We start from the raw sequence: 15,492 nt of genomic DNA, 5'->3' as shown, positions 1-15,492 counted from the left end.
CATGCAAAGTTCTCTTCCTCTGCAGTGCTTCCCTGGCCAACTCCCTCATTCTCCCGACCAGCAGACTTAATTCTTCCCCAGTCCCGCCTCCCACGAGTGGAGCTCCCACCCCTTCACGAGTCTCCTTTATTCTTGCTTCCTACTCAGTGAACTCTGTTGACCTGAATGGAAAGTTGGTTGAAGGTAGACAGATATCGTTTGAAATCCCAAAGTTCTTAGAATGTTGGGAGTTATGAGTCCAGAACACATGATTCAAATATATACATCATAATGGCCAACATTTTCTGATATGCCAGGTTCCAATCATAAGTTCACCTCTAGGACAACCACTATCATCTCGTTTACAGATGAGGAAATGGAGGTGTGGAGAGGGTTTATAGCAATTTGGGTACATAGTTTGGCTTTTAAATCGTATTGCTGGTTGAACAACACTGGAATAGGAAATGGGGCTCACTGCCTGTGTCTACACCAATCTGACTGGTAGCAGCTTCTTGGGATGCTGGGCTGAGAAAGATGCTGGAGCCCCTTTTAGGCTCCAGGCAGGTGATAAATGAGCAACCTCTTCCAGGACGCCGGTTAGGGGAGGGTGGGGGTATTAGTGAGAATGTTGTGGTAGCCATTTCTGGGTCATTGTTTTTATTTTTCTTCTTTTTGTCTCTTTCTTCTTCGATTGAGCTGTAATCAGATGAGCCGTGTTCTGACTGCTAGTTCTCTGAAAGACATCCAACCTGTCAAGGAGACTTCTGATGTGAACTAGTTTAAGGGCGCCGCCTAGAACTTGGCAGAGGAGTGATCCCAATGCAGGGAGTCTGACTGCAGAGCCCACGGACCGGATGAGTGGGGTCACAACATCGGCCGTTAGTGTCGCTCAGGTGAGACCACCTGCCCTGTACAGCTTGGGCACTGGGGTGCTGACTTGTGGGGAGACAGGCATGTGAAATAATTGAACACAACCAGCCCTTGAGATGAGGAAGATTCGCATCTGTGAAAGTTCATCTCTAGAGTGTTAGGAGACAGACCCGAATTGGGAAGCTGGCTGGGAGACTGGGGCCAGTTAATTAACTGCTCAGCCTCTGTCTCCTCATCTGGAAAGTGAGGACAATAGTACCTGTCTCATTCAGACAAAGTTTGCCAAGCAAATGCTCCATTTTCCCACACAGATGCAATAATGTGAATCTACATTATTCTGCATAGCATTTGCAAATCTTGCGAAGGAGAAGGGTTAAAAGTCCGGGCACTGGGGCCAAGGAGCCCCGTCAACTCCTGGGCTGACCCCATGGCCACCTGGATGGCATGTGCAAGAGAAAGATATTCAGAATCCGAGTAACTCCATCCCTGGTCCTGATTCCCACTTTTCAGTCCAATATCATTTATCAGATTACACACTGTCACAGGCAGATGGCCTGGAACCCAGCTCTAAGGATACACGAATATCTAGGAAGGAATCTGGGACCCAGTCACTGTCCTACTCAAGGAATGAATGTTCCCTCCCTGAGCCCCACTGTACCAGCACCTCACCCATCTCTGCCCTGTTCTGTGAACCTGCCCCAAATTCCACTTCTTGCTTGTGCCTAGTCCTCGACTAATCCCACAAGATAAGAATGAGTTCCTTGCAGCAGTACGATTTAAGATCCTATTAGAAAGGCTTAAGTGTGTGCAATTAATAGAAGACTCTCAGAGATCAAAACCCCTTTAAAAAACCTCAGGAATACTTTCTAATGGTGGAACTTCAGGTTTCACAGTAGATGGGTGCCTGCAAATTCACACCACCAGACAGAACTGTTAGCCAGCCCTGGGGTGACTTCCAGATGACACACCCCTAGCCAGTCCCTCCCTTTGGAGAAAAAGAAAACCACAGGTACATGCAGTGACCCACCCCACCGGGAGGAGAGTTTGTCCGATTCGGGAAAGGGAGTGGAGCCTAGAATGGGTTTTCAGAGTAGCTGGACTCTGCTCGATTGTTTGCAAATCATTATCATCCTTGATCAATGGCTGGACCAAAGCCCGTGCTTTTCAGTTGTTAGAGGCACTGGCTTTTCACAGGAAACTGACATCATGTCTTACAAACCGCTGCTTCACCATCCACTCCCGGGAAGGGAGAGTAGTCTCCTGACCAATAGGGTTTGGGGGCGGGCAAGGCAGGCTTCCCACTGCTCCCTCCTTCTCCTGCAGCTGTTTGAGGAGGGAACCCACGTTCCAGCCCCCAGGCAGGAGAGAAAAGCGGGGGGCGGGGCTTGCTTTGTTTTTACTAATCTGTCCCTAAGCGACGGAGCCGCTCACCCTGCCTCCATCGCCGACACCTCCCACTGCAGGCTAATAGATTTCCGCCGCCGCCGCTCAGGCCCATTAGCGGCGAGACCGCTTCCCCCCTTAACGCGCCTTCCTTCCTGTGCGGAGACAATAAATTCAGGAGATAAATCAGCCTCCACCCCGAGAGCCAGCCGCCGAGGGACGGTGGTGGTCAGGGGTGAGCAGGAGGCAGGGGAGACAACAGTTCTATTTCTCACTAGATCTCTAATTGGGTGTCACCGCCTGTCGGAAGATGATGATAAACTCCGAGCCGGTCCTGAGCGGACGCACACGGGCCTCCGTCCACACGCGGCGGGTCAGAGAGACCGGGCATCGGGCTGTGACTGACGGCTGGGGCCCGGGGCCCGGGGCCGGAGGCAGATTTATTTTCCAAATAAACGCCCCAACGTATTCCTGACACTCCATCAACGCTCAGTTTGGGTGAGTGAAGGGGAAACGACCTCAGACTCATTCACTGGTTTTAAATGACTTCATTTAACAAAAAAAAAAAAAAATTTTTTTTTCTTTTCAGCCCCACGTTCAAGACCGGGGTCGGTGCCGGGGAGAAAAGAGTGAGTCAAAGATGAGTCAGCCGGGCTGTGCCCGCCTCCCGCCGCCCCAGCCCGTGGGAGATGACACACATGCAAGTAAGTGGAAAGACGAAGGAAATGAGAAGGGCCTCAAGGGAGGTCCCCATAAGATGCAAGGAGCGTTCAGAGGAGGGAGAAACGATCTTGTGCATTTCCCCCCACAAAAATAACAAACCCAAGAGCGGAGTATCTAAAAAGTCATGCACACAAACCATTAGAGCTGTGATGCCGTGTTTGTGACCACACTAGTGAGCAGGAATCAGTCGTGAGGGGCTTTATGCAGGTAATTGGTGGTTCGTTCAGGAATGCGACCGATATTTCACGAGCACCTACTGTGCGCCCGGCACTGTGCTGCGTGCTGAGGTTACAACAGGGAACAAGGCAAGCTCGAGTCCCCACATGCAAAGCTTAATAAAAATATCCAAGCTTGGCCGGCTGAAAGAGCTGAGAGTTTGGCGGGGTGGAGGGCGGTGCGGAGTAGGAATCCTGGAGGGAAAGACGCGCAGGCAGGGTGGCAGGTGTCCCAGGAAAGAGCATGGACTCCATCCTAAGATGGAGTGAAGCCATTAAAGATTACGTGCTTCCTCCATCACCTCGGTTGTGTGTGAAGAACACACAGGGAGAGAGGCCACCTATAGGAGGACCAAGACTACTTTAACTATTTTTTAAACATTTGAACAAGCTCCCCCTACCTGCGCCCCTGCAGCACTGCATCCGCGCGCTTACACCGTAAGCTTTGCTGGAGGCAGGGGTTCCAGAAGCTGTGTTCTTCCTCCACAGCGAGGTCCAAAGGAAACAACGAAGGACCAGCTGCAGCTGCGATTGCAAATTGCTGTTTATTGCATTGAGAATTGTGTTTTTAGAGACGTTTCCGTTTCCTTTTTCATTTCACCCATGGTAATGTTTTAAATAAAGAGCATCCGTACCACTATTTGCTCATGAAATTGGAGAGTGTAAGGGAGAGGGGGTTTTCAGTACCCCGGTGTGGCCGTGAAATCTATCATCCGTAGCTATGTCAGCAGCCAGCCCTGCGCATCCCACAGGAAAAAAAAAGGCTGAGACCCTCCGCCCAAGGGAGGGGTCAGTGATAACTCCGTTCCTGGAGTTTGGATTCAAAGGCATTAGGAAGTCACGGGTCTAGGAAGAGGTCAAATCATACTGTGTGTCCAATCTCGAGACTGTCTAAAGCTTCTTGTCTCATTCGGGGTAAAAGTAATATCCTTACAGTAGTGAAGAAGGTCCCGCGCGTTCTGCACCCCTGCCCCTCTTCCCCGCCATCACTCTGACTCCGCCCCCTCCTATGCTCCGCCCTCCTCGCTCTGTTCCAGCTACGCCTGCCTCAGGACCTTGGCACCTGCCGTTTCCTCCAGAGCTATGCAGGCTAGCCCTCATCTCCTTCAAGTCTTTGCCCAGTAGGTATTTTTTGTTTGCTTGTTTGCTTTGTAGCATATATGAAAAATATTATCCTTTATACTTAAGAATATTCCTACCCAAGATCATCACATTTGTCAGTGCCCATAACACATTTAACTAGCTATCTTACCCAAGTTCCTCCCTGAAATCATGATGGCAAATACAATCGTCAGCAGTTTGACGTAAGAAATCCTGATAACCCAGAGAGGAGTGACATAAATCATCATCCATCCCGTTGGTCCAGCCAGAAAGACAAACCCAGAACCGTTGGAGTCTGACAGGGCTGCACAAGCAAACATCATGAACTCTGCTGGATTCTAAAGGTACCCTATCTCAACGGTGATGATGTAACGGAGAAATCTGTAGCTTCTGACAATCAACAAACTCTCATATTTAAGAGTCTGGACATCAAATTGTAATCCTTTCTTAATGGTCTTAAGGACCATTTGGAACACAACAGCCAAAGTAAACCTCCCTGAGGCTTTCTGAGCATCTGTTTAAATTGTAGAAGTTCCCATGCATCTTAACCCCTGCCCGCTATCTGTCTCACAGCATCTACCATCTTTTAATAAATGAGCACTCATTTATTTTGATTTTAGTCTGTCTCCTTACCCTGCTGGAGCATCAGCTCCACAGGGCAGGGATTTGTGTGTTTTGTTCACGGCCACGTCCCCAGTGTCACCAGGACCTGACAGAGCCGTACATGAGCAATGCTTGTTAAATGCTGAACAGACCTTGAGGACAAGGAGTTTCAGTTTCTTTGCCTTTGGAAAGCATTCTATTGCCCTTCTTAGTTTCTCTCTTTTATTTTATTGGCAACAGCAGCAGACCCGCCTTTCTCAATATGACTCATTTAGCTGAAACTCAGAATAAGTCTGCTGATTGTGCAAAGACACCGGCTAAACCGTTTGGGGGTAAGGGATGACAACCTGGCTTTAAAACCTCATTATAAATGACCCCTGAAGTCAAGAGTCAGCAGAGTTTAGATGACTCTGCTTGTAAAAACAATCGTCAAGGCTTTTTTTCCTTTCCTAAGGTTTTCATAGGCAGCCTCAGAGCAGAGCCAGGTTCCAGAGAGCTGAAGAAATGGACATATGGAAAAAAAACTGGTTCTCCCAAGGCTCTGTGCTCAGTGAAAGTACGCACGCTAATTTTAAACATTTCATTCATAAGCCATTCTTTAAAAAAAAAAGCCTTTTAAAAACTGTTTTTGAGGGGAGGGGGGAGGTAATTAGGTTTATTTATTTATTATTTTTTGATGGAGGGCTTGGGGATTGAGCCCAGGACTTCCTGCACGCCGGGCACGTGCTCTACCACTGAGCTACACCCTCCCCACCCCCCGTAAGCCATTCTTTATTCCTGCAAAACGCCAGGCTTGTACTTGGGTCTGGAGACAGTTCCTGTGTCCCGTGGTCACTCACAGCCCCTTCCCTGCATTCTGAGGTCCGTGGTCAGCAGGCCCCCAAGGCACAGTGAAGCTGAGGCCCAGGTGGCCCAGGGAAGGGCAAAAACTCACATGAACTTCACCTGACTCGCGCCGCTGCTGCTGCGACTGCAACAGAGTTCCCGCCTTCCTCCCGACCCTCCCCTTCCTGGGGGAAAAATAAATACCCATCCTCGGGAAGGCGACTGTGAAGATGCCAAGCCACTGACAAGAAATCCCCACTTAATATCACTTCTCTGGCGCCGAGAGTCTCTCAGACAAGGGGATGAGCAGAGATCCTGCCTGGAAGCACCACGAGGGTCCCTCTGAGCCTGTGGCCTGGGGCCCAACTCTGGCCTGAAGTCACCACCAAACCAACAGCCTCCCCTGACACAGGACACCTTAAAAACGGCCAAGCGGGCTGCTGCGCCACAGCGATATGTCCTATCATTGCGGGGAGTACGGGGGTGTGTGGGGTGACCCTCTGCTCTGCTGCGTGGCCACTTTAAGAACAGCCACAGACACTATCTCCCAGACACACTCCGTGGGGTTGGCCTCCCTCCTGAGACTTTTCTCCCTCCCGTTCGGCAGCAACATGGATCCAAAGTTCAGTATTTCAAGAACGGAGCAGTCATGACCATGAGATGCCCGGCTTTTGTGGGTCTTTGAGAAAACAAGGAAACAAGCCAATCGCTTCCAGATGGGGGTGACCCCGGCCCCCGGCAGACTGGCCCCCTCACAGGTGCCCTTGTGGTCCTGTGACAACACACCCTGCTCACTAAAGTCAGAGGAAAGCTTCTAGAATCGCCATAAACAGACCGAAGACAGAGGCTCCCAGGAGTCCTCTTCCCCAACCCCTCATGCAGAGAGAACATAATTCAGAGACCCAGGTGGGTGGAACTAAATTTGACAGCAAATCGCCAGCTGTGAAAAATATGAACTGGATTAATTGAGTCCAGCAGAGGCCACCTGCTACGTTTGGTGCCCAAGAGAATGAGTGTTGATGGGATTACAAAGCCCAGAGCCCAGGCATGCAGGCCCCGGGTGAACACAGAGCTATGCTCCTCTGCTGATGTGATGATAAATCCCAAAGCCAAGGGACGCGGGCCCCAGGTACCCAGGATCGTGGAAACACAGCTCCTTCTATCTCGCCCCCACCTGGCTCCGCACCTTTCCCGAGCACCCCCTTCCCTCGGAGCAGATGCTCCAGAACTCACTTTACAGAAGCCCACTGGGCAGGGCATGCCGTCCTTAACCAGGATCCCCGAGGTCAGTCGCCGTTGGCCGTGGGAGCAGCTGGGGATGCCGGAGCCACCGCACCCCTGCTGGGCCTGGGAGGTGGGGCCCTGGGGGCTTTATCAGCAGCAGAGGCGTTACTGGGGCCCAGGAGCGGAGCAGAGGGGAGGTGCCTGCCTGGGGCATGCAGATTGCAGGGCTGCCCTTGCCCACATGCTCAACCTGGGCGGGGAGCCTGGCCTCGCTCCTCAGACCCCAGTCCCTGCCTGGGCAGCCCCTCTGACAGCTGGGAGCGAGCGGAGCACCTGCTCACCTCCCCCTCGGCGGCTGCTGAGTTTGGGTGCAGGAGTCCTACAGAGGTGGGGCTGCCTGGAGGAGGTGCCTGGTGGGGACAACGGCCCTTCCACAGGCAGAACGCTTTCCGGGAGCCACGGCTTAACCAGCCCTGGGGCTGCAGGGACACAGGGTCTGGATTTTCATGTGCTTTCACTGGAGGCTCCTGTGTTCCTTCACTGCTGATTTGCAGGGAATCTGGGCACCATCTGAGTAACATTGGGGCCCCAAATAACCACATTCCTGGGAACCAGAGGTGAGTCGCCACGAACAGTGGCTGGGAGAGAAGGGGGCCAGGAGTCCCCCAGGGGCCCAGCCATGGCCACGCTCCCGAGGCCGGCCTTGGAAGTCTTCTTTTATAGCATCTGCCCATCTCGCTATGGCATGAGATGGCACCTGCCCAGAGTGGCTTTCTCCGGTGAGAACTCCAGGAATCATGGTCGGTGACAGAGGGAGCAAGGTGTCCCAAAGGACTGAAACTTGAGGCCTGCTGGATGGCAGCCCCCCTGAGCCTGGGGGAGGGGCTTCTCCTGCACAGGGACTTAGGTGTAACCCATCTGTGTTTTTGTTTCTCCAGGTGTATTGACACAGCTGGGTTCAGTCCTGCCCGAGAAGGGTCTCCCAGTCTCCCTCCTGTGCCCCTCCGCCTCCTGCTGGGCTGAGGCCAGTCCAGGTCCCCCGACAGGCAGCCTTCTGGCCTCAGAGCTTGTCTGCAGATCCAAGTGGTTCTGCTGTGAGGCCACAGCTGCCATGAACAACACCACCCAGGACCACGCCACAGAAGCTAGAGGGCCCTCGGGTGGAGGCTGGGCAATCCCCCAGCAGACCAGCACATGACATGGTCTGGGGGGACCAAGCAAGTTCTAGGCCACATTAGGACTAAAAGTACCCACCATGATCATTGCAGCACACACGTCCTTAGCACAGAATTCAAAACAGTGGTTTTTTTTTTCTTTTGAGAGACCAGACAGGTAAAACATGTAAAAGGAGCAGATCACATAAGACGTGACATGAGACAAATGGTCTAATTTGGCGACAACAGTTAGGCCAGGCTCATTCGCGATGGCAGAGCCCTGCCTGCACCATGCAGCCTGGGAAGGAGTTTGCAATCGTAGGAATCCTGGGGAGAACTACAGAGGAAGTGCCCGGTGGAGGCTTGGAGCCGCCCCGTGGTTGTCAGTGGCAGGGCTGAGACAGGAGGGAAGGGGGCAGGGCACAGCCACTGAAGGAATGACAGCAATTAACACCAAAATGGCAGAAGACTCAACTCCCATTTGGCCTTGAGGATTAAGATGGCGGGAGATTTGACTTCTAGTAGATCTTGAGCTTCATTAAATGCTCATTGTAACTTATTAGCATGATAAATAACACGCCCACAGGCGCCATGGCAGTCCCAAGGCTAACCATCGAAGGTCAAAGAGTGGACGGTGGCCAGATTCCTGGGAGTCCCGGCCCCTCCCCCGGGGCAGCGAGAATAGTCCTCCCATTTGTAGCCATGAAGCTACCGAGCCTGTAAAAACTGGCAACACCACATCTGGTGGCTGCCTCTCTCGCTCCCTCCTCTTTGGAGAGACGGCCCGCATTCTGTCTATGGAGTGTGCACCTACTTTTACTTTAACCTGAGCACCCAATTCCCATACCTCGTGGCCTTTTTCTTGCCTTTTGAAACAGCCTACACTTTATGAAGTATGTGTCTCTCTAAATAAATCGACCTTTACTCAACTGGGGCTCGCTCTTGAATTCTTTCCTGCGTGAAGCCAAAGACCCACACTTGGCGAGGCATGTCCCAGGGGCTCAACCGAGATGCCCCACATTCATGTTTCCTGCATCAGAGTGATGAGAGCAAGAAGGTGTTTCACCGTCGAAGGAAGAGGAGAAAGAAAACACAGAGTGCAGCAGTGACTTAGAAATGCCTGTAGTAGGAACTGTAGCTTCAGATCTTTGGCAAGGGGACAGTCCGACAGGCTGGATTCTGCCAGACCCTTGAGTGGGACTTCCAGCAAGAAGACAGCCCTTCGGAGGCCCCTAACCCTTGACGCTCCAGCAGCTGTGGGTCTGGGGGGACCAGGGTGCCTTGGCATTTACTGCAGAACCAGCCCTGCAGGCAACGCAAGGGCCTTCTCCCATGGATCCATCAAGACAATGCAAGCAAGACGGCTCCCGAGAGCTGTCACAAGTTCTCTCCCAGAGGGTACCTTTCTTTCTTCTTAATCTCTGAAAGGGAGCCACAGAAGCTGTCCCAACACATGAAGTGCAAGGCCTGGTTATGTCAGGATTGCCATGATCCCTTCAAAATTTAGTGCCGCCCCCTCCCCAAGCCCCTCCTCTCTCTGGTCCATTTATTTATTAATGCCCACCAGGGATTTCTACGTGCCAGGTGATTCTAAGCACGCAACATTCATTCCTATAATCCTTGTGATTACCTGTGAGGTACTCATAGCATTAGGTCCAGTTGACAGATGAGGACACTGAGGCCCAGCAAGAGCAAGCAATGTACTCAAGAAACAGCCAGCGTCCAACCCCGGCAGTTGGCACCCAAGGCCTGGAAGCTGAGGCGCCATCTTGCTTTGGGATGAACATGAATTCTGCTCACAGTTGGCCGATCAATCCATTTTCCTTGATAAACATGGGCTTCAGCAACTGTTTGTTGAGTGTTTCAAGCGTCCTTGTCTCGGGGTTCCATTTTTAGAAGATGATAAATATGTTGATAAAAGAGGTTTTCAGCAGATTTTTAATTATAAAAAGTAATAAGATATCCTCATTGAAAAGACTTTGAAAAATGGAGAGTATTGCCTACCATCTCAATCCCCCAGGCCCCCAGCTCAATCACACCCATCATTTTAATGCATTTCTCGCCAGACTCTCTTCCTGTGCCTGTTTTTTCTTTAATATTTTTATTCTGAAATATTTCAAACAAAAAGAAAATAACAGAATATCTATACAAATATTCCGGTACCCCTTTCCCTGTTTCATTACAATTTTGCCACGTGTCAGATTTCTTTAAAGAAATAAAATATGAGCGATACCATTAAGGGCACCGTGTGATGCACCTAAACCCCACCCCCTTCTAGCCTAGAGGTAGCAGCCAATCAGCAGCCAATCAGAATTTGGGGTTTATCCATCCCATGAATTTTCAATACACAAAAACACCTATATCCATCTGTAAGGCATAAACAAAGGTAACCAAATGAACACCAGGTCCTCGTGACCCAGCTAATGAAGAGAGGGTTATAAGTGCCCACATCCCCGTCTTCCATCAATTTCTTCTGTCTCATGCTCCGGGCACCCCGCCCCCCACGCCCAGATGTAAACATCCTGAGTTTAGTGTTGATCATTCTCTTGCCTCGTCTACAGTTTTACCACCTCTGGATGCACCCCCACACAATATAGTGGTGAGTTTTCCTTGTTTTCTAGCTTTGAATAAGTAGAGTCACGTTGTGCAAACGCTACAATTTGCCATTTTTAATGCAACATGACATTGCCGAGATTCAGCGGGAGTTTATCCATTTTCACTGCGGTAAGATGCGCCGCCGTTGATGCAAATGACACAAATGATGAACCCGTTTTACAGCTCATGGAAGGTGAGCAGTCTTCCGCTCTTTCGATATTTAGTGCGGTGAACATTCTTTGAAGCGCTTCCCGCCGCTCGCGTGCAAAGGTCCGTCCGGGGCGCGCGCTGGCGGGAGCAGCATCTGGGTGGGAATTGCGGTGCCGAGTTTCAAACTCCCGACCGCGGAACATGCGGTTGTTCCCCAGGCTCAACAGCAACCGATACTGTCAGACTTTTCACACTGTTGTCAGACGCGTGGGCGGAATATGGTCCAGCGTCACGATTTTAATTTGCATTTCCCGGATTTCTAAGGAGGCTGGGCATCTTTACATATGTTTCTTGGCCGTCTATTTTTTCATCTCCTGTGAAATAACTGTGAAATCCTTTGCCCGTTTTTCTGTTCTGTTGTCTGCCTTTTTCTTATCAAGGTGCAGGAGTTCTTTCCATAGTCCGGACACTAACCGTGGCTCGGCCCCACGCGTTGCAAACAGCTCCTTCCAGTGTGCGGCTCAGCTTCTCATCTTCTGTAATAGCGCCTTTGGTTGAACAGAAGTTGTCGGTTTTAATGTTGCCCAGTGTATCTACCATTTCCTTTGCGGTTTGTGATTTCTTCTGGCTTGTCTAAGAACTCCGCCCCTCCCCACCGAGCTCGTAAACACATTTTCCTGTATTACAAGTATTTTATAGATTTGGTTTTCATATTTAGGTCTTTACGTCCACCTGACTTATTTGGGTAGGAGCTAAGAGTTCTGATTTTTTTTTTTTCTGTCTAGATCATTAGTAATCCCGACACCAGTAGCTGAAGAGCCCATCCCCTCTGCACTGGACTGCAGGGTGTCCTCCATCACTTGTTACAGCTTGGGGTACATGGCTCTGTGGGGGTTCCCTCCCATCACCCACTGGCCTGTGCGCCTTTCCCAGTGCCAATACCACACCATCTTTACTGCTATTGCTTTATCGTGAGCTCAGTATTGCTGTGACAGCTTGACGGGAAATGGAGTGTAAGAGATGGCTGTGTACCCCATGGGTCTCATGGCGATGGTGGGAGTGGTGGTGATGAGGATGACAGTGATGAGGCTGACACTGATGGGGCAGGGTGGTACCTAAAACCTTGATCATCTCCAAGATTTCCTAAGATTACAGTTAGCAATCTAAAGAGATTAACTTCCTCTCTCTTATTTTTAAATTTGAGAGTAAAATACTGGTCTTCAAGGGGCCTTGGTTAAAGAATATCAGATTCACATCACTGAAACTTCCTTCTCTACAAGTGTCCACAAGATGGAGAAGAAAGTGGGGTACTGGTTTTGTCTCTAGGGGTAGGGGTGGAGGAGGAGGAAGAGGAGTAACAGAAGGAGGAGGAGGAGGAAGGGGAGGAGGGGGAGGAGGGGGAGGAGGCCACTTTTTCAGAAAAAGATCTTGTCTGGCCGGTCTCCAGGTCAGCGGCTCTCTGCTCTGAGCCAGACCCAAAAAGGGTCTCATGAGGATGGGCTCAGTGCGAGAACTTCTCCTTCCTCTGTGGGTGCAGGACTTTGCTTCCTGCTGCACAGACTCACACCTCCCTGCCGCAGACCCACCACCCAACTTCAGTCCCTCTCAAAGTCGCATGCGGTCGTTTCAATTCCAGAACAGCTTTTCTTAAAAACCCCTTGTCGTGAAGGAAGCACTGGACTAGGAGTCAGTCTCTCAGTTTTAATGGAGCTTTTGTTACTTTGGGCCCTGGAGCCTGGGACAAGCCACTGACCCTTTCTGAGCCTCAGTTCTCCTCATCTATAAAATGGGCATAAATGTCTTCTCTGCCTACTTCATGAGGCTGTTATGAGGACGGGAAGTACTTGATCTAAAAGCACTTTATTATTATTCCCCAAACAATACCGTGTTCCAGTAACAGCCTGGGTTACATAGTCCACTGTTGTTACAATTCAGTGAGCTGGGAACTTGGGGCCGTATTCAAGATGCCCAGTAGCCTCTGTTGCCCACAGATCCTTTGGGCATCCGTAGAGTTCCCCGAGTTGACCTCCCCATCCTCTCCAGTTGGGAGGAACATGCTTATTTCTTTAAATACAGACACAACGAGAATTTACCATCAGATTAAAAAGTTTTTAAAAACCACGTAGCTCAGAAAAGTGATAAAATAAGTTATCATCTCAAGGTCCGAATAGAACCACTGCTGTGAGAGGAAGCTTGTATCAAAACAGGTGGTCAACCCAGCTTTGGAGTCAGACAGATCTTAGCAGCCACGCGACCTTGGGCACCTTACTAACTCCACCAGTCCCTAAATTACCTTCGCCGTGAGATAAGAATACAAATACTTGCTTCCAGGGGTTGGTAAGTGGACGAGGTGGGATAACACAGGAATAGAGTCTTCACCCCACCGTCAGTGCTTCAGAAATGTATTTATTATAATGACTGCAGACATCTAAAAACCCGCACATAATACACATGAACAAACTCATGGTTCCAAAAATAGGATTCATGGTGCTTTATAAGCTGATTTTCTTAATAACATATTGAAATATTTTGTTTTCAATAGGAAATCTGATTTCCTATTAAAATATCCAGATGTGAGAAAAATACATATCCACTTCTCTTTCACTGATTGCAGAGTAAGTGTTCCTAAGAAGGTCTGTGATTTCATTTACTCCATCCCCTATTGGTGAATACTTAGGCTTCTCCTAAAATATTTTCTCAGTTTCAACAGTTACCATTTAGAGCTTTGTGATCTTGAATGTGATTATTTCCTTAAGAGCTTTCCCAGATATTTTTCTAGGCTGGCTGGCATCAAAGGTTATAAACATGGCTGGGGTTCTGATGGGCACCATCGACTTTCCTCTGGAAAATGGGTGTAACTGTCTCCCTGTACCTGGCTGGCAATGGGGATTTGTTATTATTGTATTTTTTAAGTGCTTTGAAAAGTGACGTTATTGTCCCACACCACCCACCCAGCTGCATGCCGGCTGCACGTCGTGGTCCTGCCTGGGGGCTGGATGTGGACCAGAGACCCACCGCACCTGCTCACCCTTGGTGACCGCTTTCCAGAATCATCCTTATCTGGGAAGTAATGCTGAATCCTCACTGTGATCCAATTCCTTACAGCTCTTCTGCGTATCTACTGCAAGTTATGGCCACGACCAACTGTTTTGGCAGTTACACATGCTGGCTTAGCAGAGATTTATTTACCTAATTATCTCAATTTTTTAAGGAGCCATAAAACAAATACTGCATTTACAGTAAGTACGCACCTCCATAAAAACCTCCAAACCAGTGGGAGGGGTCTGTCTTATAATAGCCATGGTAATAACATGCATTCGTAGAGCACTTGGCAGGTTGCAAAACATGAGCATACACCATGACGCGTGATGCTCAGAACAATCCTGGAGTTTTGACGAGCCTTAAAAATTATAATGATTATTTCTGCTTTACAAAGTGAGGAATGGAAACACACAAAGTCAAACTGAGTCACTGGTCCTCCTGCTAATTAGCCATCAAAGCTGGAATCCATTCTTCTGTCTAAATCCCAGACTCACACACCACGCAGCTTCTCCTACTTCGTGAAGGTAAATCAGTCATGTGGGTGGGAGTTAGTGGCTCACAGGTGCTCTCCTGCCATCGTTTATAGTGGATCCTGGGTATCAGATGGGCGGGTGGGTGGTGTGTGAGGGGTGAGGAGAGGCGGGAAGAGAGATGGCGAGGGAAAGAAAGAGAGAGAGATTCTGCAGTGGCTTCCCCCAAATTCTAGCTTTACCCTTGATCTCATGACAAGAATGTGTAAAGTGTGGAATGTTCTGTTCCCGGGTCATTTTCCAGCCCAGGTCATCCGGACTCCTCAATTCTTCAGCTTGGGCTGTTGGAGGTGGTACAGTCTGTCTGGTTATTTATAGTCCGGCCTTTCCGAAATCTAGGTGGTGACTGGGGAGGAAATCAGGCACCCTGACAAATGCTGAATGTTCAAAATTTAGCTGAATAATCAGCGAATCTAAAGTTTCACATTAGAAGGGTATAAAGGCTGAAGGCTGATTTTTCATTTCTCCCCCAAAAGGCAAGTTTGCAGTAACAGCAACACACACTTATCCTTTCCACCCCTCAGGCCATGGACCTGGCCTCTCTGGAAGGAGCCAGGTTTCCACCGTGAAGCCATCTGTGGCTCCTCCACAGAGGCTGCCCCAAGCCAGATCAATGTCTCTTTAAAACAAACAAAAAAAATTTATTGACGTATAGTCAGCTCACAATGTGGTGTTAATTTCTGGTGGACAGCAGAGTGATTCAGATATACATACATATTCCTTTTCATGTTCTTTTTCATTATAGGCTATGACAAGGTATTAAATATAGTTCCCTGTGCTGTTCAGTGGGACCTTGCTGTTTATCTGTTTTGTATACAGTAGTGTGTATCTCCCCTCTACTGGGATAGTGGAGGGGTAAACTGGGAGTCCGGGATTTGCAAATACTGATGTCTCTTTAAGGCCGCTGCCTTTAAGCCCACTGTCTCTGCACGAGCCCTGCAGGGCCATTATTTCACACAGATCATAGAACTCAAAGTAGAAACAGACCTTAAAGGTCGTTTAGCGCCTTAATCCCTGTTCCAACAGGGAGCTGAGCCACCTTCCCTTGACCTTCGAGGATGCTGTCCCAGAGCTCCCAAAGGTCCTTCCCCACACGCA

The 15,492-nt window shown here is 49.7% G+C and overlaps 1 long non-coding RNA gene across 3 annotated transcripts; it reads left to right on the top strand.

Annotated features, from left to right (window-relative positions):
- The first annotated feature begins 284 nt into the window (after positions 1 to 284).
- On the top strand, positions 285 to 14,056 carry LOC107034615 (uncharacterized). 3 transcript variants are annotated; one of them, XR_012064611.1, is made up of 5 exons: positions 285 to 361; positions 686 to 872; positions 2,511 to 2,730; positions 2,822 to 2,936; positions 13,928 to 14,056. It is a non-coding gene; the product is annotated as an uncharacterized lncRNA (long non-coding RNA). The 3 variants fall into 3 exon arrangements; XR_012064612.1 differs by lacking the exon at positions 13,928 to 14,056 and adding an exon at positions 3,660 to 3,800; XR_012064610.1 differs by lacking the exon at positions 13,928 to 14,056 and having other exon boundaries at positions 2,822 to 3,562.
- The last annotated feature ends 1,436 nt before the right edge of the window (positions 14,057 to 15,492 follow it).

The sequence above is a fragment of the Vicugna pacos genome, chromosome 26, assembly GCF_048564905.1.
Source record: "Vicugna pacos chromosome 26, VicPac4, whole genome shotgun sequence".
In the NCBI taxonomy this organism is placed as follows: Eukaryota; Metazoa; Chordata; class Mammalia; order Artiodactyla; family Camelidae; genus Vicugna; species Vicugna pacos.
This window is presented reverse-complemented; position numbering and strand designations above follow the sequence as displayed.